The sequence below is a fragment of the Andrographis paniculata genome, unplaced genomic scaffold (genome assembly GCF_009805555.1).
Source record: "Andrographis paniculata isolate CXL003 unplaced genomic scaffold, ASM980555v1 Contig67END, whole genome shotgun sequence".
NCBI classification, from domain to species: Eukaryota; Viridiplantae; Streptophyta; class Magnoliopsida; order Lamiales; family Acanthaceae; genus Andrographis; species Andrographis paniculata.
This window is the reverse complement of record NW_026137603.1, coordinates 1,166,573-1,172,500: the sequence shown is the minus strand read 5'-3', so window position 1 is coordinate 1,172,500 and position 5,928 is coordinate 1,166,573.

The window sequence follows — 5,928 nt, the reverse complement described above, 5'->3', positions numbered from 1 at the left end:
AATCATTAATAAATAAATAAATTAAATATATATTTGGCTAGATCAACCAACTTGTACCAAAAGTTGTTTCAATTGATTTCACCCACATTCAAAGTTATTCAAAAGCTTTACCATTACATCTTTTCAGATTTTCCACAAAAAATAACTAATGTTATATTAATTTTGATAAAGTGCAAAGTTTATAGAACCCAACATCCTCTTCCGATGATATTTTTGCAGTCTTCAATGAGGATTCTTTGTAAGTTATTATTTTTTATGTCCTATCTATTGCTTTTCCATGTTCATTTTATTGCCGCCGAGGGTTTGCCCGCACGAAGTTGCAAGGATGAACATTCTTGAGTATTTTCTTGCTAACATATATTTCAAAAAATTATTGTCAAATACATTTTCAAAATTAACAATATATATTTACACCATGCTCACACAATATAATTTATAGGAATTTGAATTTTTGCTTAATTTCTTCATGATTAATTTTTCAACATCTTTAAAATTTACGTACATTGTGTACAACACTAGTTTACGACCATTTCAGTAGCATCGGAAGCGTTGTTGCATAAAACATTTATGAGTTTTTCTACCCTTAAAATAAAAATAGACTTCACCGACTCCCTACACCAAAGAAATTTAGAATAGGTTTTAGGATGTTTCTAAATTATGCAACTAAAACTCTTACTCAATCCTGTGACGCTACAAATATACTGAAAACATGTGGTTTAATCATCACAACAAAAACTAATAAACCTCGGGTTTTACTACATTATTATACTATAAGATTTTCTACGATTCTAACTTCAATGAAGATTTAATCAACTTGATTGAACCCGTTGTGATGGATTTTGGAAATCTTTTTTACTAGAATATAAACTTCGCTTGCATCCAGTTGCAACGAAAGTGGTAGAATTTATTTTATGAGTTATAATATGGTTCATCCAACAAACTATTCCTTCTTTGTTGAAGTCTCCACGTTAATTTGCGGGACTATGGATGCTGCTTTTATTGTGTTCGCATTATTTTTCGTTTCTATTTGTTTTTATTGTTCTATGTATTTTTTTTTTCAACATGGTTCTATAACAGCTTTGCTGATTATTTCACTTTTATCTTTGTTTCATTACCTTGTTTTTTGCTTTGCTGTATTTGACATCAAAATTTCTTAAATTAGAGATGGAAATGGTGTTTGATTGTGCTACAAAGACGATGTTGCTCATTAACACTATTTCATTATACAAACTGTTTTACATAATGTTTACGATGATAGTTTTTCCATTTAAGTTCCCCATGGCTACCACTTTAAACTATCAAAAAATACGCTGATTACAGTTTACCTCTAAACTTTACAGCAACAAAACGATGTACAGAAAATGGAATCCAACCAAAACATATAATTGACATATTCAAATTGTTGTAATCATTTTTTCATTATAGAGTTCAAAATTAGATATTGAACAATTTCTAATTTAATATCTTTAATATCTAAATTCATATTAAAATCCATAATTAAATTCTACGTATAACAAGGAATACAATATCGAAGTCGGAATTGAAATCGAATGCCTAAATTTTTTTTTTCTTTCTTTCTTCCTCCTATTCTCCCTGTATGTATGTTTGTTTTCCTTAGGGAAGTTTTACATGTTTCTTTCTTAATATATATATATATATTTATTATATATTATTTTATTATTATTATATATATTATTATTATTAACGTTATTATTTTTTTTACTACTTACATTATCATCATTCATCTCTATCATCATCATTATTTTTATATTAATATATATATTATATTTTATATTTATTTTTATCGATATTTATCTATTTAATAATCTTTATAATTATAATCAATATACAAAATAAGAATAAATTTTATTTCATAATATTAATTTTTAGATCCCAAAATATTATAAAAATATTTAATTTTCATAATAATACCATTTTATACACTTTGACATCGGGGCATTACATCAACATCCTCTTCCAATTATATTTTTACTTTCTCAATGAGGATTTTTCTTAGTTATTATCTTCTATGGCCTCCAATTAGCCGTCCCACGTTCATTTCATTGCCGCTGAAGCTTCACCCGCACGAAGTGACATGGATTATAAATATTGGATATTTCGAGGCACCAAGATTAGACATCCTAAAAGTAGTTAAATTTATTGCCCATATGTTTCTAATCACTTAAAAATATTTTGAAATTGGGAATGCAAAGTCTCATTTCTTTCAGATACATGTTGTGAATACAAATCAAGATAGTTACCCATCCAACGATTTCTTGGAACTTTTATTTCTTCCTCCTTGTTACCTATTGCTTGAATCAAAGTATGTTATAAGATTTTTTATTACCATGGTATATTTTGCTACCCGTTTGAATATTCTCCTTTTTTTTTTTTTTACTATGCGCAGTTAATGAGAACCCCCAATACTAATCTATACATTCAACTTCACCTATATTATAACTCAAGTCAGCAAGGAATTCAACGAATATCCAAGCTTCTTTTTCTCTTTTGTGAAGTAATAATACTCTTTAATTTTTATCTTAACCCCCCATGTTTTCATGTGCCTTGTTTATCAAGCAAAACATATTTTTCTCGGCCTACAATACTCTTATGCAATTTTTAGATTACTCAAATGCTGTGCCTAAACTTAAATGCGACGCTTCAGATGACAACATATTTTAATGAAATGACATGCTTTTAGAATTTTTAAACATTGTGTAACTCTTATCGGTCAGAAAATAGGCGTTAATAGATTTTTAATATAATCATATATTTCTTTTCTACGTAATATATACTTGAAAATATTATTATAAAATATACTTTCAAATTTCACCATCTATATTTACACCAACCTCATGAATTATAATTTAGAGGGAATCCAAAATTTCCTTATTTCGTTCATGATTAGTTTTCAACCTCTTTGAAATTTACGTAGATTGTGTACAAATCAATTTGGGAATAGATTTTGGGAAGACTATTGGCATAAAATATTTAGACGTTTTAGTAGTTTTAAAATAAAAACAGACTTCACCGACGTCCAATACCAAAGAAATTGCTAATAGATTTTAGGGTGTTTCTAAATTATGTGAATATATCTCTTACTCACTTTTATGACCCTACAAATAAAATGAAAACATGTGCTTTAATCATCACAAATAAGTTATTAAACCTCGGGGTTTAATACATTTTTTTACTTTAAGATTTTATAGGATTCTAACTTCAATGAATATTTTGAACTTGATTTAACCCGTCATGATTGTTTTTGGAAATCTTCTTATTAAAAATTTTAGGATCGAAAATATCGCTCTTCAGTTTTAGGTCTTAACTTTACATCAACAAAAAGAATGTATACATAATTGAATCCAAACAAAAGATATATTGAACCTATTCAACTTGTTGTAATAAGTTTTTTCATTATTGAGTATAAACTTCTTTCAAAACTGTATACAAGTTCTACTAAAAAGGAATTCAGATAATTTACAAGAAAAATAAAAGTTATGGGACAATATATATATATATATGTATATAGTAACTCTTTGCCAACGGTTTTCAATATACATTTCAAACACTTTAAAAATTATGCAAAAACTGCACATAAGCAAATTTAAGACAATTTGATGGAAAAAGAAAAGTTGCGGGATAACATTTCTAAATAAAGTACACAATTAAGCAAAAAATGTGAGGGAATTTGCTGTTTTACAATATCAAGTTACACAAAATAACGAAATTTCATTTACGATTTTTATCTTATGACAATTTGTTTAAAATTTATATTATGAAAATTTTAAAATCAACTAATGGTTTACGAAAATAATATTTTGGGTCGTTGGATAATAGGCCTAAAAATAATCATTTGCAATTACATGAATTCAATATACTTTTAGCTCGATCAACCAACTTGTACAAAAAGTTGATTCATTTGATTTCAACCACATTCAAAGTTATTCTAAAGTTTTACCGATACATCTTTTAAGATGTTCGAAATAAATAAAAACTAATGTTAAAATTAATTTTATAAAGTGCAAACTTTATATTAAAGTAAATATAATTAGATTATTTATGGGATACATGATATAAGTTACCATTACTTCCAAATAGCTATCGCTAACTTACTATTTCCATTATCGTACTATCACATTCAGTAGATCAAGAACGACCACAAAAGCCAACTATTCCAGATTTTTTTTAACATGTTCTCTTACTGCTTGAAATTGGATTAACTCTACACAACCGATCTAAAATGGCCTAGCGTGGCAAATTCATCACTTACCCATGAGGAACAAAATTGTTTAGGCATTTGAAATCATTCACGCTTCAAATCGTCATTTTTACCTTTCTATGATATTCTTTCTTTCAAATAATTCTTCATTTGGAGCATAAAGGTTTTCAACGCTATAAAAACAAATGTTTTCATTTTGTAAGTATACTATTTTGTTATAACAAGTTTTGAATCTTTGATCCGTAGTTATTCTCTTCATCAACTCATTGAATTCTCGCATCGACGTCAATAAATTTCAACAAATAAATTTAAAATAACTATTCTAAGGGATATCAATATTATGAAAAATCTTTACTTACGATGATTTAGAGCATGTCAACTTAAAACAAACACTTATGAAATTTTCCATTTTCAAAATGTTAATATTTGACCAAATCCACCTTCATTGTACATATTTAACGACGATAATATTTAAAAAATGATTTCCGAGATTGATTTCAGTTCATGCATTCGCATCACAAAAGTATTAACATATATTTTCAAAACATATTTGAAGGGGTAAAAAATTTATATTTAAATTGTAGTAAAACAAATTTAGTGCCCTTCAAAGTAAAACAATTAAGAGTTTTTGGTATTATACATTTTGTAAATCTTATAATTATAATTTACGCAATTCTAGTTGGACAATGAGAATGATTTTGAAATAGTTTTAGATAAATTGTTTGCAGGGATCACATGACCTCGCTTTACGTGAAACAAATATTGCGACAAACACTTTTCATAATATATTTTCAGGAACTTCAAAATTATGCAAATTTTGTACTTCAAATTAATTTGCATCATTACATAGTATAACAAATGTTTGTGGATTAATATAAATTGAAAATTTTAAAACTTGAGCACTTTTTGCATCATCTTAGGTTCTATATGTATGATGTCGCGTGGTATTAGTTCACAATTCATCACATAAATTTTTAAAATACAGAAAAAATTAGGTTTTTTATGTCGTATTTTTCCGGGTTTTATATTAACCAAATATTAGTTCATAATAAGAGTGTGTTTGTCTATGGAGTTTCCATTTCGAGTAGTACAATTTTGAATTACATTATTTATTTGATGTGATTTTTAATGTATATTTAAATTTTACTGTAATATACTATATAAAAATTAATAGTCGAAAACAATAGATAATATATATGATTTCCAACATAAGATACTAACATAGCAGTACTTAATAGTCGAAAGCCATCACCTAATAACAAAATAAAGTAATACATCAAACAAGTTCCACCAACATCTCCACAAAGATACAATCACAAGTACTCTGATCAAACCTAATAATAAACGAGTAGGGACATCTATCATTCCATAACTAAAATTCCCACCACACGAGAAATGACTTCAAAAGTCTAGACAACTATTTCACCTTCACTCCACATGGGCATAACCACATACCATACATTATCACTCACGTTGAACAACCTGCATGGCAAACGAAACCAATATGTTGAGGAAAACATAGCACGGTTCAAAGGTGGCACACAAGCTGCAATTAGAAGTCGTACAAAAAATTAGTTGACTTCGCACAACAATAGCATTCTCCTTTAATATAGTGGAATAAATTCATGAGCTTAAGAAAATAAAATAAAATAAAATAGTATTGCCAACAAGAAATTTGCAAAAACAAATAAATTCAAATAAACCATACT